At 40.3% G+C, this 21513-nt stretch overlaps 1 protein-coding gene across 3 annotated transcripts in view; it reads left to right on the top strand.

Annotated features, from left to right (window-relative positions):
- Positions 1 to 21513, top strand: part of LOC117551736 (galactosylgalactosylxylosylprotein 3-beta-glucuronosyltransferase 1) — an 87122-nt gene that overhangs the window by 48189 nt on the left and 17420 nt on the right. For all 3 annotated transcript variants that reach the window (XM_034224725.1, XM_034224726.1, XM_034224724.1), the window contains exon 3: positions 20655 to 20822. The gene's annotated coding sequence lies outside the window, so the exon portion shown is untranslated. The remainder of the gene's footprint in view (positions 1 to 20654; positions 20823 to 21513) is intronic.

Raw genomic sequence — 21513 nt, 5'->3', positions numbered from 1 at the left:
AAGTTAGCATTTTCGTTGGGAGTGTTTGGAAAAGAAAAACAGCAGTTCTAGTCACTTAAGGTAATGCAATGCAATACCAAGAGGCGTGCAATAAACCCTACGTTCGTAAGCTTTAAGTCAAGTTTTTGTAAATCCTTTTTTTATTTTAAGATTGTCTCCTCAAACGCCCCAAATCCTAATACCTCTCTTCCACTGTTTGTAATGCTGTATTGGTGGGCTTTGTTGTATTTCAACCATATTGCATTACATCAAAGGTTCATGTAAGCAACGCCTCACTGTAGGAGGCTTCAGGGAAACTGTTTGCTCATGTTTGACTTCAACATGTGAGAAACGGCACAAATCCATAATCTTTACATGATCATAGTTTTATTTACAGTCTCCAACAAGCTTGGAGCGGATAGCATATGTTATAATTTAGATAGCACACCCAACCTATTTAATTTGAGTGAGCTGAATTAGCACTGACTAATCAACGTAGCAGCCTCTCATCATAGATTTATAGACTGGCATGATTGCTGCCAGGGTGAAATTAACTCTTTCTGTCTGCAGGGAAATGTTGAAAATGCTTAGCTGAAACACACTGTCCCTGTAACACACACACTCACACACACTCACACACACATACACACACACACACACATATATATGCAGATGAGACTTGTTCCTTCTGGCGATCTCTGAAGAGCTGTCACACATGCTGCGTCTCGGAGCACCAGGAGACCGGGGTTGACTTGAATTAAACTGAGAGGATGTCCTTTCCAGATCTGCGGAGGGCCACAGAGACACATCCGCCCCCAGAGAGAGCCAGTCAAAAAGACAGAGGGAAGCCGAGGGATGAATGTAGGAAGGGAGGACAAAGAAGAGAGGTTGGAGATGGGGTGGAGAGGAGGAGGAAGTTAATAAAACAGAGGCAGGGAGAAATTGTCTGTGATGGGAGATAAGGTGAGAGAAGATGAGGATACTAGAGGAAGGGAAGATAAACTTGTGTGTGGGGGTGTGTGTGTGATGGTGACAGAATTTGACAGTTAGAGAGAGAAAGCTCAGAGAAGCTAAACCCATCACCACCTATAAATCCTTTTTTCCCTCTGCTCTGGCGAACTCACTAAAAACTGTGTGATGAATACATTCTGTATATTTAAATTGATTAGCAGTTCAAGTCATTTGATGGTCCAGCATCCTTAAATGGGCAAATGTGCTGCTTGAGCTTGTCATAGCATTATTTTACATGTTTTGGTCTTATACAACAAGACATTTAATGACTTTTGGGGCAATCAAATTGTGATTGCGGTCATTTTCACAAATTAGGTTTTTTTTACCCAACAATTACCAGTCAAGAAAATAATCAAAAATACGCTTCAACAACCCTGTTATTGTTCATTTAAAAAAATGTGGGTGAAATACACTGAACAAAAATATAAACGCAACACTTTTGTTTTTGCTCCCATTTTTCATGAGATGAACTCAAAGATCTAAAACATTTTCTATATACACAAAATAACCATTTCTCTCAAATATTGTTCACAAATCTGAAAGAATCTGTGATAGTGAGCACTTCTCCTTTGCCGAGATAATCCATCCCACCTCACAGGTGTGGCATATCAAGATGCTGATTAGACAGCATGATTATTGCACAGGTGTGCCTTAGGCTGGCCACAATAAAAGGCCACTCTGAAACGTGCATTTTTGCTTTATTGAAGGGGTCTGGGGGGGTCCGAAAACCAGTCAGTATCTGGTGTGAGGGTTAGGGTTAGGGTAATGTTGTGAATCGAGTGGCCTGTGTTCGTCGTCCATAACATACGCCTGACCATACCATAACCCCACCACCACCATGGGCCACTCGATTCACAACATTACCCTAACCCTAACCCTACCGCTCACACCAGATACTGACTGGTTTTCGGACCCCCCCAGACCCCCCAATAAAGCAAAACTGCACGTTTCAGAGTGGCCTTTTATTGTGGCCAGCCTAAGGCACACCTGTGCAATAATCATGCTGTCTAATCAGCATCTTGATATGCCACACCTGTGAGGTGGGATGGATTATCTCGGCAAAGGAGAAGTGCTCACTATCACAGATTTTTTCAGATTTGTGAACAATATTTGAGAGAAATGGTTATTTTGTGTATATAGAAAATGTTTTAGATCTTTGAGTTCATCTCATGAAAAATGGGAGCAAAAACAAAAGTGTTGCGTTTATATTTTTGTTCAGTGTATAAATGTATACTATTGATTTAGGTTTTTAAATGAGTTATTATAATGTATCACACACGTGGTCCATATTTTTGTTTGATCACTTTGGGTGTTTATATGGTTTTAAGTTCAAAATCCATGGGATATTGTACTTTATATACAATTCTTAACATATGGGTCATATAATGATGGTGCTGGTTTTAGACACTACATACGCCAGTTATTGATAACAAAGCGCCATCTTCATACGGAGGGTTATCAATCCAAATCACTCAGATACAAAACAGTGTGCTCCATGTGTTAATCTGCCTCAGTCTTTATCACAGCTGCAGCATACAGATGAATCTCCCGTACATACAGTAGTTCCAGTATATTGTTCCAGCATGTAGGAAGTGATGCATACACAGAAAAAACAACAGTGTATGTTTAGAACAGATTACAGTAATGTGTGTCCTGACCTGAGGCTGCAGAGCTCATTCAGAATAGACCATCATTTTCTATGTCCCACCCCTGGGACAGCATTGTTATTAACAGTAAGCATTCCCCATTCACTTCTAGCAACATATGTCCTCCCTTGCCCTGTGTGATAAACATGCTAGAAACCAAGTTGTTCACACTACAAGAGCATTAACTATTTAGTAAGAAAATGCCTTCAAACAAAAAGCATCTATTGTATTTTCTAGTTATGCCTGCCTACACTAAGCAATCCGTGAACGTATTGCCTGGTGTTCAGCTTGGTGATGGCAGCTCTATACTCTTAATACAGGGAAGACACTGCTCTTTATTGTCACGCCATTACATCTGGAGCTCTTCAGAACATTTCCTTTTATCCTCTGTTGCACAATTTCTTTGTACAGTAATGACACAAACCTGCTGTGCAGAAGTCCTACAGGCGACATTTTCTCATTTCAATTCCAGGGCATTAACTGTTGAATTATTCTAAGATTAATGAAGAATTTCCAAGCATGTCGCACAATCATTGTATGTGATTACTTACACTAAATGAGCAGTTCAAAGATAATAGCGCACACATTTGGTGGTTTTAGGAAGTGCTTACTGTAAATGCATCAATGTTTATTTCGTTTTCCCGCCTACACCACATTACTTTTGTCCCCATGGCAGTTTTCTATCAAATTAATTCTCACAAGCCAAGCGAGCAAAGAAATGGCTGACCTAAAAACTTGTGCTGAAAAAGTGGCTGCCATGAAAAAGCTTTGTGAATCCGTTTTTTTGCTTTGTAGGTTATATGTTGTATTCCACCCATAGACTGTATTCCTAAATGCTTTTTAAAACACACCATTGAGCCTGTAATTAAACCACACACTAATTGATAACTTGTGATTGAATCATTGATTTATATTGAGAAAATACAGAAAATATGTACGAAAACGTTGTTCTCATTTATAACACTCCGTTCGATGTCTCACTATGGGATACGTAAGTAACCTATAGTTATTGTAGATGCTTCAGACAAGAACTGCTTACATGCAACAGCTCTGAACTGGGGTGTAAAATCTAGATCAATGTGTACAAGGACACATATTTCTCAGACATAATGTCATATTGTAAGGTCTGCATGAGTAAGAAAATGTTGTGCCATGATGCAACTGTTTGCAATTTCATTGTTATCATGAGAAATGTCTCTTAACGTTTCCCACTTCAACAGTGAATTATTCAGTGCATAGCAACCTGGTTTTGGAGAGTAAACCATTCGCAGAGGAGTCGTATGGCACGGTAACTGTAACAAACGAGAGGCATGCTGAATGCCAAATCATGGTGAGAAACAAGCCTCTTTTAGCAAACAAAGGATCAATTGAGCACAGTAGATCACTAAAAGTTCAGCATTTGAACAACTCCATTCCAGCCAAACCAACATGACCCAAATAAGTCTTTCAGTCTCCAAGACATGGGGCATTTATCTAGGAGCCAGCTGGCTGCAGCTCTTTATGGTACCTGCACACAGTGAGCTCCTGCGAGATTAGATAACTAGGACTCTAAAACTGAGCGAGCTCCTTGGGAATTGTGAAAGTTGGCGTTGAGTTGTCTGATGAAACCCACACACATACAGGCACCATGCAGCCATGAGTGCACACACAAAACAGTAGCAAGGGGAAAAATCGGCTTCAACTTGCACAAACTGGGAGGCTTTTAAAGAAGTTAAATCACCCTGAAGCCCATCAGACCACATCAGTGTGAGAGTGTGTGCGTGTGTCATTAGATAGCCCAAGGCCAGACTAACCAGCAGCCGTCAACAGCACAACCCCCTAGACCTCCTCTGTCTCCATCGGGATGCTAAAAAGAGATACAGCAACATCGTCTCGCCCTGCAGATACACAGCACTACTGAACCGCTCCGAGGCCATCTTATTGCTCTAACCCAGAATATGGCCACCTTGTATGGTGTTTAGTCTTTGGGAGACGGAACAAGGTATTCTTTATTCCATATTAGCAGAGCTTTGTGTTTTAAATTGTTGCAATTGTTTAAATCTGCAAAAAAACGCTTAATCTGGTGGAAACTGGACCAAACACAAAATGAGAGGGGCAGGGGTCACTTTTGCCTCGAAGCGGCTCATTTAAGTAACTTTTTTAAATTAGGCATTGCATTTACAAAAGGCCAAGCCACTTTTCAGGTTAACTCTGATTTAAGACCAGTGTTTCCATGGTAACAATCAGTGACACCTGCTGAACAGAGCACCAAATGACAAAAGAGAAAAAAACGTAGCTCATCATTTATGGTTTGCTAACATAATGTGGAGCAAGCAATGAGATTCAATGAGAAACATTCACCTGAAGGACAATCAAACATTTTTAGCAGGAGGCATAAAGAAGGTTGCTTGATCAGCCATGTTTTTTTTAATTAAAGTCTAGATTTACCCAGCACTTATTAAAAAAGTAATCCTACTTAAGAACTAAACAGGTTGTGTGCAAGGGATGACATTATTGTTTGACTATTCTGAATATCAGTTAGATTTATTTCTTAAAAATATATTGTTTCATGAATTGAAGAATAAATTCAAGTCATACTATCACCGCAATTGTTCCTTTTGTATTTAATTTATTTAACAAAAGCCCAAATGTCCTTTAGTTTAGGACAATGACAGAACATATTGAGCTTGAAAGTTGTGTCTTGCTAAGATGGTTGCTTAGCCGGACCCTAAATTGTATAAGCTCAGGGTTTGTATACAATCTTGACATCTTTATCCAGTTTTTGTCAAATTCACATGGAATACTCTGCGGATTGTTTGTGGAGGCACAAGCAAAGAAACAAAGAATCAGATCAATAGATGATACTTGTTCTCTGATTGCATCATAGAACAGGATCAAAGCAGCGAGGGTGATAATGAACAGCGGCATGTGAATATTTGCAAACCGTGACAAAACAAACTTGCACACACATTGTGGATTGTAGATGGGTTTTGATTATAGACAGAGACACACACGAGCAAAATGCAAGAAGAAGCTGTTCGAAGCTGCTTCCTCATGTTGAATTACCATCTGCAATAAGGGGATATCTTTTTAAGACTGCCATGAGCTCTCAGTTGTGCCTCGACTCATGCTGCATTACAACCAATGTGTCAGTCTGAAATGGATAAAGAAGCTAATCAATAACAAGTCGGTGAAAACCCTCTGCAATGCTCAACAAGAGGTAGTTCCATAATGCAACAGCGTTAGAGAGAGAAAGGTCATTTCTCTGGCCACTGGCATCTCTAAATGCTCACCACAAATTGAGCATGAGCCAGGCAAGGAAAACACATCCTACTGAATCACATTCAAACATTTTCATTGGAGGACATGACGATGTTCTTGTTGAATAGCTGTCACCAGAACTCTGTCTCTTTTCCTTGAATGATTTATCACATTTGGGATCATATTTCTTTTTTGCCACCAAATTAATTCTAGTACATTCTGTTAAAATGACTGATAGCCCCTGAAAACAGAGGCTTGTTGTTCAGCTTGAAGCTTAAACCATCAATCAAACTATTCAGAAACACATTGAAAATATAACCAATCGCTGCCAAACCTGCCGGGCCTATGATGAGGAACATAATTCAAGTAAATATTTGACACTGTAACATGATTGCAGCTAGATGAATGGTTGTGTTAAGCCAATGACCTTTCCTCTTCGCTAATGTCTACTCCATCCATCCATCCTAGAAATCCCTGTGCTCTGTTAAAGGTCAAAATGCCAGAGGGGTCAGTCAAACTTCGGTGATACATTCATCAAACTCATGATGACGTTTCACCTCCAAGGGGTGGTAAAACATGTCAGTTATTTTAGTTACCAACCGAGAAATGTAATTAAGATCAACATTTCAGTACTGTAGCAGTGATAAATGCTTTTTGAAAGAATTAGCCTTTAATTTAGGCTGCGCTAATTATGAAAATCTGCAGGCAGATTGAGATGTTATTCGAATACGCAGGCATTGATTGTAAAAACTGAACCAGTATCATTGTGCTTTGCATGAAAAGCTTTATATGAGAAGTCACTGTATAATAATGATCTGGTTTCTTTGAGTTGAAGGCAAAAATAGCCTTTGATTTGTGCAATCAGCAGTAAGCACTGTAAAAAGACACATGCTAAATAGAGTGTTTGAATGCACCTCTGATTATAAATGATTGTAGCTCAGTCCTATTCATAACCTCCCTTCTATCTTTGTTATTGTCCAACCCTCGCTAGAATTTACAGCGATAGCCTAATTGGAGCCATTTCCACATATGTTTTAGCCCCAAAGGAGTTCATTATAGATCTACCCACCCACCTCAGCTATTTTTCAGCCTCTCACACATCTAAGGGTTCTATGGATCATGAAGTGACGGATACAGTAGGGTTTCCCTCAGCCTATACAGGCCATTGATCATCATTAGGAGGAAGGAAATGCATGCTGGCTTGTGTGTGTGTGTGTGTGTGTGTGTGTGTGTGTGTGTGTGTGTGTGTGTGTGTGTGTGTGTGTGTGTGTGTGTGTGTGTGTGTGTGTGTGTGTGTGTGTGTGTGTGTGTGTGTGTGTGTGTGTGTGTGTGTGTCATTGTGAGGACAGGACTGGGCACTGCAGAAATGACTCACCTCTTTCATGTGTCTTCAAAAATAAACATTACAATGACTGTTCAAATTGTTGCTGGAAAATAACAATATAGGACACATGGCTGAGACAAAGCTGGGTCGCACACACGGAAAAAGCTAAGTCCTGTTTGCTAAAAAGTGATAATTTCAAAAATGTTATCGTTCACATGAGTGGCATTGATCTAAACAGCTTAAATTGTGCAGGCAAATTAGCACATTTACCAACGTTAGCACGATAAGCATGTCAGCATTGTATCCGTGAGCATGTTACTGTAGCATGCTTCTATCAGCATTTAGATCAAGCATAACCTCATTCTTTAATTTAGTAAATGTCCCCTCTTTGGGATGAATAAAGGTATTCTGATGATCTACTCTTGTGAGATTAGAAGGTTTTGTATGATAGTAAAGATGTGTTAGGTTTGTCCTACACTTGTCATTTACATTACATGACATTGCATTTAGCTGACGCTTTTATCCAAAGCGACTTACAATAAGTACATTCGACCAACAAAATACAACCTTGAAGAAAACAGAATCATATAAGTACATCAGGTTTCATAGAGCAAAAACATTTCAAGTGCTACTCAACTGGCTTTAGGTAAGCCAGCCCTTTATTAGTATATAAGTGCTTTGTTAATAGTTCTATTGCTCGAAGTGGAGTCGAAAGAGATGAGTTTTCAGTCTGCGCCGGAAGGTGTGTAAGCTTTCTGCTGTCCTGATCTCAATGGGGAGCTCATTCCACCATCTTGGAGCCAGGATAGCAAACCCACGTGTTTTTGCTGATGGGAACTTGGGTCCCCCTCGCAGCGAGGGTGCAGCGAGCCGTTTGGTTGATGCAGAGCGGAGTGCACGTGCTGGGGTGTACGGTTTAACCATGTCCTGGATGTAGGAAGGGCCAGATCCATTCGCAGCATGGTAAGCAAGTACCATTGTCTTGAAGTGGATTCTAGCAGTTACCGGAAGCCAGTGAAGGGAGCGGAGGAGCGGAGTGGTGTGGGAACATTTAGGAAGGTTGAAGACCAGACGAGCCGCTGCATTCTGGATGAGCTGCAGAGGTCGGATGGCACATGCAGGTAGACCAGCCAGGAGGGAGTTGCAGTAGTCTAGGCGTGAGATGACGAGAGCCTGGACCAGAACCTGCGTCGCTTTCTGGGTCAGCTGGGGACGCATCCTCCTGATGTTGGATTTGGTATATTTGAAGTCACCGGTATGATTACAATTAGTACTATTACTCACTTTGTTTTCCTTGATGGACAAACAGCATCCCTGAAGCTGGAAAACGGCAGTGGATTTGGTGACAGCGTTGGCGTCAGTCACCACCGTGCTCTTTATCCTCGCAAAGTCATTTCTCCGTTGAGTCACTGACACCTCTGTAATGTAGCATCAGCAGACACACAGTGAGTCGCTGTGTCAACACTGTTCTGTCGGTGTCATCTTTCTTTGCCCCCGGGCACTCTGACTGCGACTTTGCATTCCCGCATACAGGCAAAGGACAAATAATAATAGTAAGTGATAAGCAACGTTTTGAAAGGCCAGCAAAGTGTGGATTATCAAGGCTCAGGTCGAAATGTCAAAAGGGGCCTTGTTTTAACATTGAGCTGGAAGCCGCTTACTTGCTCCTTCATTAGGCCTGCATTCAACATCATCACTTGTTTGACATTTTACCAGAGATCTTTAAATGTCAGTGCTTTTATGGTGGCATTTAAGCCATTTGTGTGAAAATGGTGCATAGGTGCTAAACAGTTTTTGATATATAATTTGAAAATATATATATGGGGAATATGTGAACTTTCTAATAATTATGGTAATAAACAGTACAATGGCATAAGATTGTTTTAGTTCGATGATTTATTTTTCTCTTGGTCATCAGCAGGAAACATACATTAGTTGCTTTTGCGTTCCTATTTAGTTTACAGCTTGTGGAATACAACACATGTAAGGTGTTGAAGGCTTTTTAGTTATCAATGTGTTCATGCATGAAATACACTGCATAAGGCGTATACAAATGGGATGGCTCACACATGCAGTAAGCACGGGAAATAATAATAATAATAATGTTACATCCACTAATTACATAAGCTATTAAATGAGTCTCCCCCACAAATTAGCTGTCTCCTGGGGGCCGTGTTTTACTGGCAGGTTCACAGCTAATGACACCATGTCATAGAGGGGGAATCACATATACCAACCCTCACTAATTATGTTATTAAGAAAACACCAGAGATGGACATGAGCAAACTTGCAGCTGCGTTGAATCCATAATTGTTGTGTGCCAAGTTCATCTGCCTCAGCATCAGAGGTATCCTTAAAACCTCTACTTAGCCTGGGTACGGTTCTGCTGAGCACACATGGCAGCAGTTCCTGATTCAAATCCACCCATGCAACTGCTGCACACAACTGCACATACTTAACACCATGTAGCCAGCCAGATGTCTCATTTCTCATAGTGAGACAATGAGACAATGACTGTTAATGTATTTAAAGTAGTGGTGTCAATAGATCAAAAATATTAATCGGATTAATCACACATTTAAAAGAAACGTATTTACTTGTAGTTTTGTTTTTGTGCGGGTGGCAAAACAAATGCAGGTATGAAAAAATAAAAAAATAAAAATCTTGATCTCTAACTGCTTTTAGCATTTTATTCTTCCTTTTTACTTTAGTTTTTCTGAGCAAAAAGGTCTAATGTCTAATCTAGTGCCCAAAACATCGATAATAAATTACATAAAAATAATCTCTCCATTGTTAATCACATGAGTTAACGCGTTAACTTTGACAGCCCTAATTTAAAGAGATATTATGTTCAGCTGTCTTTCCAGTCAAACAGCTAACAACTTAGCTAACCTAGGAAGCTAACGCTAACAAACCGTTGTTGTTGTCCATGCCTTTGTCAGATGTATGGACGTTATCTCAATCACCAATCCAGCCTCAAATTATGTCAACATTCCTATATGTCTTAGCTTGTATTCTATATATTTCTATTTCTGGTTTGTATCCTTGGAAGGAGGTATTCTCTCAATCTAAATAGTCTATGGTCCCAAAGCTTTTTTCCATTGTTTGTATTACCTAAGGCTTTTGGTTTATGTCATTTATTCCATCAGTCTTAACTTTCAAATCTCAATTTCCTCTTCTTCGTTGAGGATACAAGTAATACAAATATTTTTCCGGTTAATGAAATTCAGTTTGTTAAAAGCCCTACAATAGTGATACTTTGTCAAACAAGCAGTTTGTTTCCTTAATAATGACTCTCCTTAAGGACATTCTTCACGTCTCGTTTTCATCTCTATTTACACCAATTATTTCCCATCACAAACAAAACCAGTCTACACTGTCATTGTGTTGAATCAAATCCTGCAGGTTTAATTAACGATGATCAGTTTCATAATCATATATATTTTCCCTCCAGAAGGGCATATCATTGGGGGACTTTAAGCTGGAGAATTTTTCATCTATGAAATCCATGGTCTAACCCTCATTAAGGCCCTCGGAGCTCAGCAGAGCTGGCCTGTTGAAGTCTGAAAGCGAAAAGGTGGATTAGAGAATCAAACTCCCGCTCAGGAAGCAGCTTTTAATTAGCTAATGAATCTGGGAGCTTCCTCTGCCAACCTTTGACCTTCTGCTGGGCATAATAAGCCTGTTCACAGTGTGAGGCATGTCAGATGTGGTTGAAATCAATGCCCTGTACACAAAACAAGATTTAAATGAGATAAACGCTGTGCTTTCCCTTTATTGTTGGAAACAGTTGAAGTTCACATTCATCAATTGTCTTCAAAGGTTGCAATAGATTGATTCATTTCCATCCAAAGCCTCCGCTTAATGATTTATATGGTTTGTTATATTGATGTTGTCGCATAAAGGATCCAATGTTTTTTTCTAATTAACAGTATAGCCAAACCCCTAATGGAAAACATCTATACAATGAAAATGCTATTCATTTTCTTGTTGCTGAAGGGCAAATGAATCATAAAAAGGGCTTTGGAGAGTCAAATGTAAATACATGTGTTTATAAGCAGCCTTTTTTCTCATTTGTTAATTATAATAACAGTATTTAAATCAATACATTTGAAATTTTGTCACATAAGCTTATTTGCATTTCTCTACGGTAAATATAAAAATGCCAGAAGCCAGTTAGCATACCCTAGCATAAAAACAAAAATATGCTACCAGCACCTCTAAAGCTAATTAAACCTGCAGAGTGGAGACCCTGTGGCAGTGAGAGTAATTACACAAACATTTTCGACACAGGCTTATGATGTATAGGTGAGTTTACCACATCTTCTCTGCCCCTAAACGGGCTTTCTTCAAATCTAAACGTGCAAATATGGGGACGTAGTTATTTAAGGCCCTGTCACACTGTCCCGAAATTGACACCCGATGGACACACGATAAAGGAAATGTTCAAATTCGGCTGTGATCGTAACAACATCGGGCCATTCGTGAGGGCATCTTAAGCCATCGTATGACCGCCGGTGGAGTTTCTCAGGCTCCGGCAGCAACTTAGTGAGCGGCAACTTCGTAAGGCACTCGTGAGGACATCTTGTCAAATCGTGTCATCTTCGTGTTATCATCGGTGCCATCGGGCATTCGCCCTCACTCTGATCGGGGCGAATGCCCGATGGCACCGATGATAACAAGATGCCCTCACGATGGCCTTACGAAGGGCACAATTGACACACGAATTCAACACGAAAATGAACCTTCGCAAGGTCCTTCGGCAATTTTTTGGCATGCCAAAGATTTTGCCACCGCTCACGAAGTTGCTGCCGGAGCCTGAGAAACTCCACCGGCAGTCATACGATGGCTTAAGATGCCCTCACGAATGGCCCGATGTTGCTACGATCACAGCTGAATTTGAACATTTCCTTTATCGTGTGTCCATCGGGTTGTTTTATTGCACAACAAAATCATGTAAATATATTATGTAAATAACCCAATTTGTGTTCTGTGAAACTAAAAAGGATATAATATATTATTTTGAAGGACAGTTGACAGGAAGTTGTTGTTGTTATGGAAACAACATTACGGAGAAAACGTAATATTTTCTACATATAACGACGGATAAAGTAAAGAACAAAGTCTGAAGATATCAGTACAGTATCATAGTACTGTAACACAATTGTTTTTGGTACTTTCATTGCAGTTGTATGTCTTAAATGTAATGTAAATGTTGCCTTCGTGTGTGGTTCGGGGCCATCATCGTGCGAAATTCACAATTCCATATTCGTGTGTCCATCGCATAGACTGTATATATAAATGGACGTAGGGTCCGTGACGTCACCCATAGGATTCTGCAGAGTTGCCGTGAAGCCCTTAGTAGGCGGAGTCGGCCACTAACGGCTCGACGGTGTCGTCAGAGTCTAACTCCCGCCTTCTCCCGCCTTCTCCAAATAAGGGCAAAGAGGCGGAGCTGAGGCGGGACAGGGCTGCCAACGAGCGTGACGTTCGAGTCCTAGCTCAGGCTAAGAAGCTAAGCTAACATGCGCTCAGTATCAATCGAATGTAAAACATGATTGATGAAAGTAGTAAATCGGTCAGATTTGACCCGAAGACAACAGGAGGGTTAATGCCATATTCACTTAGTAACGCATGAACAACTTTTACAAATATTTCTATATAGTCTGTGTTGGTAAATGTCATCTAGGTTGCACATTTCCTGCTGAAATACATGTATACCAAGTCACTGCGTGGCACTTTGGTTTTGATAAAACAGTGTAGTTCCACTATATAAACGTTATATTCATAATCAAACGAGACAATCTGCAAGATAATTAGCTATTTGGTATTATTCTTAATGCTTGTCATTCACACGTTAATAAAATAAAATAAGTACCGATACATAGCAGAATAATTGTGGCGGTGTTCAGCCTTGCTCAACATCATTTATTTAGCTAATACTACAGCGGGCTGCAGGCGAACCAAGTCCGCGTTACGATGCATTCCTTGATCTCCAGTTATAACGCCGGACTCCGCCGCTGGCTGAAGCTAACGGAGCCCCAGGGTGCTAGCTACGGCCGCCGGGACGCGCTAGCGAGCTAGCACCCTGCAGCCCCGTTAGCTTCGGCGGCGTGGACTCCGGCGGCCCACCCCTTTTAACATTTGCTCCCGTTTAGCATTATGGGCGTCATAGCCATATAGTATAAAAGTCTTACCCAAGGCTGAATCATAAACTAAACTGTATATATGTATAAAGGGTTACGTCCTTAACTGGCTAATAAGCTACATAACAGGCTAAGCTAACAAGCACACAAACACCTGCTAACGGGGTTAACATGTATAATATTATCATTTTACTCACCGAAAAAAGCTGAAAGTAGACTTCTTGGAAGATCTGTTAGTACATTCAAGCGCACAGCACGACATTTTAATTATCTGGTATTTGTAACAATATTCCCTAACAGGCACGATCACCACGAACACAGCTAAAGGATCAAGTACAGTAACTACAACTAACTAACGTTGTAGCCTCTATGGTTGTAGCCTAGCAGATTGGACAAGTTGCTGTTAGCTGACAGTGAGGCACGTATCTGTCAATCAAAGTGACCACGCCCTAATGTATGCACAAACTTTAAGACTTAATATAAATATAAAGGGTCGCGTTAGAAAACAATTCACTCACAGATCCATAATCATGAAGGTGGAATCTAACTATATCGATAATAAAATGTATGGAGCCAGGGGTAGAAACATGTTCTTTCTGCTGTAAAATCGGGCATTTTAACATGGGGGTCTATGGAAATTGCTCCTTTCTGCAGCCATCGCCTATCGGCCAATATATGAACTGCAGTGTGTGGCACTTCCGTATTGGCTTCCCGGCTCTACCCCACAGTTTGCCGCTTGGTCCATCGGGTGTACATTTCGGGACAGTGTGACAGGGCCTTTAAGGTTTTAAGAGAATGCTAATAGCCTGTCCAAGAGCAGTAATGCAACATCTTGTACGTACTATTAGTCCCTTCTCTTCTATCTGCGCTCTCAGACGAGTAGGCATAATATTGTATATTTAAGTTGATGTTGAAAGTACATTATGCTAATGAATTTTTTGAATATTTTAAATATTCAAGTTTTAAATAAGCATATATTCCTCCCTGGATGGCGCTATCCATGGCACTGAAAAGGGAGTCAGCATGTTTAATTAGCACTAAACCTTTTGTTGTGTTATATATGATGACATCCCTAGTGTTTTTAATGAGGAAAGAACAAGGCAAGAGAGGGAAAATATTGCAATATGTTATGAGTTTAAAATGTGTATATTCCTTAATTTCAAGTTTCTTAGTTTAACCAATTGCCCAATTATAAATGTTACTTTTCCCAGGTGCAAGACCTCCGCAGTCTTTTTAGGTCCACTGTTGTTTTTGATTTATTTTCAAAAACATTAACGTCTCGAATCCCCCTCCCAAACCCCCTTGACTATTTTTGTTTAATTTTTTAATAGCACACAGCCTTTAATGCATCAAGATATCTTTGTAGCACTAAAAATCACATACAGTTTCAGTCTCAGTCACAATGAGGAGAAACAATGAGATAGTAATGTTCTCAAGCCTTCCCTCGTGGTCTCCCCAGGATGACATCTCCCTTCACTCCGTTCTGATCCGAGCCGGGCAGCGCTGACCCGACAAGGCACGTCCAAATCTCAGCGGCAGCCTCTGCAATCCTGGCGGAGCTCCTTGAGTCTCCTTCAGTCTGCTCAGCCAGCTGTGAGAGGCTCCCTCGTCCTCCAAGGTCCAGCATTGGAAACTTGCCCTGTGTAAGCCGGACTATAAATTAGTCAGGATACGTTAAGGGCACACTGCGCTAGGCTATCCCCCCGCCGCTATGAGCAGAGAAGAACCGGCCTGAAGGTTGGTGCTCTTAAATCTTTCATCATTGCTGAGCCAGCCAGATCCCGGCATGGACTGGTGCTATCAATCAGGGCCAATGCTCACAGCTAATGGGTAATTCAAGTTTTCCTGAAAGTGAAACAGCCATCCTCATCATCTAAATCAAGCATGTGAAACAGCACTTACTGCCACACTCTCTGGCATATTTTTTTTATCAAACAGCATTTACACTAATTAGGATAACTGGTCTGCAAAAAGTGAAAACCTGGCAGATAAAAGCTTGACATGGTCTACATCTAATTGCACTTCAGACACTTTTTGAATACTAATTACTGCATCGATTATCACCATTATCAATTTAACTATGTTAGAATTCCACTTAACTTCCAAAATATGAAATGATCGTAAACAACATAGTCGTTTTTCCTCTCACAGCCAACTACAGTATGCATAGCTGCCTGCATTGCTATTATTAGACTCAAAGCAAGTAGTGGTTTCATGATGAGAGAATCACATTCGCTCATGGCAGGTGTGAACTGGATTGATGGGACAAGTAACACAAAACTAGTGTGAAGGCGACCTTTCATTGACCCCAACAGTGGAATATGAATAGTAGCAAGCACAAACATGGCAGACGTAAAAGTGGGAATGCTTTCTTCGTCATACTGTATACGTGTTTTGTTAAAGGTGATCCTTGATGTTATAATTCTAAGAGCATTAAACACTTTGAAAGGGAAAAGGGTTGCCAGCTCTGCTCCAGATTTCAGATTAACATATTACAGTATGTCATCAGTTCCCTCTCTGCCCACAAATGAGTTTAATTATTTTGTCAGACAGACGGAAAGATTTAAACGGCTTCATATTTGTATTCTGTGCCTCTATTGTAACATGTTTCCATGCTTTAATGTTCAAAAAGCTCTTTATTTTTCTCATACTGCCTGTGCTGCAGCATATCTTTTCACCATCTGTCTGAAAACAGATCCCAGCACTGTGATGATTGATCAACTGCTTATAGATGTCCCGCCCCTTAGCCTATCATGTACAATGTGTTGTAGCGCTAGCCGATAGAAGCGCGAGTGTTACATAGTGAGGTCACTATGTCACATGAGTAAACAAAGGAGTCTAATGGAGGTGTTTCATGCGGGGGGAGTGTGTGGGAGAGATGTTCTCTTTCCGGATTTGAACACACACAACTGCATAATAAAGGTCCACCTCTTGTAGTGCCTGCATTGTTTCTACTTTCAGAACCTATTCCACATTTTCAGGTTTCATCAAAATTGACCATGGTGTACAAGCCAAGCCACATTTATCAAACTTTATGATGATGTTATTATGAGTATATGCCTTTAAATAAAAGAACAGGACAGCCAGAGAAGCATATTGCCAGAGAAATCCTAGACAGATCACCTGCTCCTGGCGTATTGTATTTCAAAGCAATTAAGCCTTTTTGAATCAATGCTTCAGAATTCACTTTTAATGACACCTCCAGGCGAGGCTTTTTGGGGGTCTGTGACAGTACAATTAATAATGATCTATTGCTGCAACTTGTCTTCCAAGGTTCCCCTGATGGGCTATCCCTGAAAAAAAGGCTTTACCAAGCTGTTCGAAGACAAATGGATGCATAAACAAACGCGAACAATTGTACATACCAAGACACACAGTCTCCAGAGAACCTGCCGGTTGAAGAGCGCCAGAAAGAGAGCAATAGAAATATTACATTATTATTGGCTTTTCAATAAATAGGAAATGGTCAGGGCCAAGGGAACTCAGTAGAGCAGACTCACCAATAAACGCAGCTGCTCTAGGCAAGATATTAGCTGGCGCAAAAACGATTTAACTAAAATAATAGATTTTACAGAAACCACTCTTTTTTACCACTATGTCTATACATTCATTCCAACTGTCTACTAAAAGCCTCAATCTCACACCTCAACACCTTACCCTAGCCTGACTCTCCTTGCCTTTCTGACCCGGGGGCTGCAGGGCTGGGGCAGTTCAACTTACCTGATTTTGGGGGGGGGATGTGCCATAGTTTATGGGCGCTGTATGCAATATAGACGTAGTTCTGTTAAGATAAGATAATAAGATGTACTTTGCTGATCCAAACTCGGGAAATTATTTTGTTATGTAATTTAAATAAACATTATTTTTTAAATACATGCGCCCTTAGCATTCGCCTATACTGCCTATGCCAAGGGCCGGCCCTGGAGAAACGTACATGATGAATCAACTAAAAAAAAAAAAAACGTTTTCTGTAAAGTAGCCTATAATACACGTTGAAAAGCAGTATGTATATTTTATTACACTTATTTCCCCTATTAGAGTTGACTTTTGTTGACAATTTGTCAAAATTAAGTGTGAACTCATTTTCATTTGCATTGGAAATCTTAACTGTCCCTTATGCTTTAAGTCACATTTTGTGGTCTCTATCATTGAATAGATTTTTGCTCAGTTGTAATTACATTTTGGTAAAAACAGGATGACAGTCCAACTATATAAATAGTAGCAGGATTATATAGATGTTCAAATCCCTGAAGGATCTCTTTTTGCTTAGGATTTGTTAGAATCGTGTTTTGCATGGAAAAAGTCTTCAAAATTCCTTGGTTAAAAGCATTTCCTTAGATCAATTCAGTTACAGGAAGGCTATGAGTTAAACTTATTTAGACATCTAAAGAAACAAACCATAGGCCTACGTTGTAAAGGGTTACAATTTGGCAACTGATACCATGCTCCTTTATAACCATTAATCATAATTTGAAAGTAAATCATCGTAAAATGGGACAATCTGCTGTGTGTTGATTAACAAACAAACTATTTACTGTATCGTTACTCTGAGATGAACTATTTGTACCTCTCGTCTTTCTTTTCTCATACAGTACCTTTTTCTCTGACACCCTCAAACCCAGTAGAGGAACGGTTTGTTTCACCCCTCCCACTTCACCTTTTGGGGGTAATGGTGTTCAACAATCAGTACAACAATTTTCCCGCATGGCGTTGTTGCTGTGATTCTTTATTAATCAGCGGCAGGTGTTCCCTTTACAGCTGGTTAACCCGTGCTGATGTGAAAGGCTGTCAAGCGCCATTGGTTGCCATTGGTTGCCATTGGCTTCCATTGGCTGCTGTATCTGTGCTTTGGGATTTACTTTCTTCATTCTTGCCACATCACACAGTTCAGATGCTGAGAATACAAACAGGTTTTGTAAGGTGGAAAATTCTAAATTCTTAAGACAACACGTCGAAAATATGTCTACAACTAATTAGAAATGTCTAGAAACAATGAGAAATGCTTTATTTGAATGTGAATGTTGTGCATGCTAACGATAATATTTTTAAAATTCAGATTTTTAGCAGGTGCTGTTTACCTGGTTCACCGTCTCACTTTAACATGTTACATGCTAGCTTTTTAGAATTAGCATTAAACACAGTGTGAAATCAGGTGTGAAGTGTTTGGTATTGGTTCAATTAGATTTATTAAGTTGACCTAAATCTTCTTGAAAAAATAAATATATTTTCCATTTCCAACCTACTCAAATGTCTAAACAAATCTGTTCCAAAGAACAAATCAATACTTTTAATGAATGCACTCTTCATTTCACAAAACAAGCGTCCTAGCTCTCCATATTGTGTACATAACAGCAATATGAGTTCCAGCTCATTTCAGCCTCGAAGGGCTTGCCACATTGCTTTGTTTTTCCCATTTTCATTTTGTCAAAATCGAGCTCTGAAATATTGGTAGGATGTTGTTCTGTGTTTCTTTCTGTTTAGCTTCATCATAATCTTTCGGAAGTGTTGAGCAGAAATCAAAACGACAGCACTGTCATTGCAACTTAGCATGCATGACGATACCTGGCAGTGAAAGCCTTTCTATCGCTGCTGTAAGGTTGGTGTTTTGTTGCCACTACAGCAGTTGCTTGTCGCTGTCATAAAAAAATGAATAGCCTACTGCAGGAGCTGCACTAATCCATGAAGACCATTTCTGGTATTCATCTTTTATTTCTTATTCCACACGACTGACGTCAACCCCACAGATGCATGATCCTTCAGTTTGAGGAATTGAACAATGAGCTAGGGCAATCTGAAAAATAGATTGCTTTGAAATTGTGAGCGCATTAGGCACAAACACTCCCTATTGCAATACTAGGTCACAGGCAAGTTGCCTATTTATACAACCGTGTGTCTCTGTCAAATGAATCTGGGACTCGGTTTATTCCCCAAAAAGCTACATATTTGCACTTTTTATGAATCGACCCGTATTTTGTATTTTTGTTGGGTAATCTATGGTAGGGCTAACCCATACAGTGGTGGAGCTCAAGTCAGTATTTGCAATGTAATTACATATACGCTCCCCTTGACAGTGAAACGCCACGCGTGAGGTTTAGATTATTTCCCTGTCTCAATCCAAATTGAACTGTATGAAATAAAAAGGCACATTTGTCTTGTAGTAAATAAAAAGTGCGACCTGGAGCCAATCCTGCAATTTCTCCACAGGTGAAAGAGTTGACCTGCTGAAAACCCAACCCCTGCAGGGGGGTCCGGGGGGATTCTCCCCCAGGAGATTTTTTGAAATACTAACATAAAATACACATTCTGGTACTCTCTTGAGAAGAAAAATAAATACATATATTACTACACGATATATTTAAAAAAATGAATGCCATTTTAGTTTTTTGTTACTTTGTTCTGAAAGCTGAACCTGCTGCTCCTCACAGAGAGAAGAGGGAAGAGGCTGTGAATGACTTTACATTGTGGATAAGGGTGGATAGCCCCCATTGTTCTGTGTGTCAAGATGAAAGACAGCCCACACACCTATCAATCATCAAACCGTGGGGTCTTATTTCATTACGTGTTGATTTCTATCAACACGTAATGTTGTATCGATGTAGTACTACAGTAAAAGTATTCTCCGTCAGGACTTCCTGCAACAACACCACGCCGTTATCTTGATTCTGATTGGCCAGAAGACATTATCAAAGATGTTCTATTAAGAAGACGATCACTACGTGACAAAAGTTTTCAAACCCGTTTCTAGTCTTCGGTATTTTTGTTTTTGGCGTGAGAATAGTTTGGGCAGCGTGAGAGCGTGAGATTGAGAGTGAACGCGTGTGTCACACGCCAGATGCGTGAGAGTTGGCAACCCTGAATCATTAGGCATAAAAAAAGAAAACTCTAAATTCAGATTAGAGTCAATAAAGTAGGATGATCAATATATATTGATATCATATGTCGCACATGAGTAAATGCGGGATTGTAAAGCACAGCAGTGGTATGCCACTGGGGAAGGACTGGGGATGCTGTGAATGTCAATGTGCATCCAAATTAGAGTTCATTACTTGGTACTGACACACTTTTCCTCAGCCGCATTTTCAGCCTTAGCTCTTTGTTGTTAAATAATGAATATGCATCACAGCAACAACGCTCACAAAGGTGTCTCGCCAATAATCTCTGGAAGGCATTTGACTCTTAGAGCCTATCCAAACGTGTTTAAACCTGGCTGACTGTCCTTGAATGGCTCATACTGCTGTGAGTCACACATGAATGTACATAGGCCTACTGTGAAAACACTGCCATATTCACTGAAATGTTCTTTTACAGGTCTGGTCTCAGTGTTGCCCGTCTGCGTGAGAAGACTCATCAGCGGAAGAGAAAATGGTCGGCTGAAGAGCCACAAAGGACATCACCGCTACTTATTTCATCCAGTATGCAGTGTGGCCTTCCCAGCTGCGTATCACCAGTGGTGCGATGATTCAGTTGTAACTGTGGGTAAGCATCAAACGCCTTTTTTCATTCATTAAGAATAGATGTACTACATGCAAGATATGTTTTAAAAGGGGCATTCAAGGGTCAGTTTACTCATCAAAAGGAGCGTTGCTGAAGCTGCAACACCATTGGCTCAGTCTGTAGGGACTTGTGAACCGTAGGGTCGCAGGTTCAAGTCCCTGAACAGACCTTCATTTTGAGTGGAGACTGTTACTTAAAGAGGTCCTTTGAGTGGTGCCATTGAGCAAGGTTACTATGAAATGGTGTCATTGCCATCTGTATTACCCACCCATCATACTTGCTTTTATTTCTTTTTACAAGACTTTGGCAAAGAGTTTATTAAATGGAAAATTAGGTAGTTTGACGTTTTCCTCCTTGACAAAAGATGATCATTTTCAGCCACTATTATCAAGCTTACATAGACTTAATCCAAGAGCATGTCCACAAGGTTGAGGAATCAATTTCACATCAAATGTAAGCAAAAGCTATGATGTGTGTCAGGGTTTTTGCTCCCCAAGTGCCATCAAGATTACATCGTGAATGAGCAGCGACCTCTAGGTTCAAGTCCTGCCCAGGGCCCTTAACTTTATGTCATCCCCCTCTCTCCCCTGTATTTCCTGTCTCTATTTTACTTTAAAATAAAGCAGAAATGTGCTACTAAATAAACGTGTACCTTGATGCAGCATACCGTTTA

Source organism: Gymnodraco acuticeps, unplaced genomic scaffold (genome assembly GCF_902827175.1).
Source record: "Gymnodraco acuticeps unplaced genomic scaffold, fGymAcu1.1, whole genome shotgun sequence".
NCBI classification, from domain to species: domain Eukaryota; kingdom Metazoa; phylum Chordata; class Actinopteri; order Perciformes; family Bathydraconidae; genus Gymnodraco; species Gymnodraco acuticeps.
The sequence above is the reverse complement of the archived record's forward strand: the minus strand, read 5'-3'. Positions and strand labels throughout refer to the sequence as shown.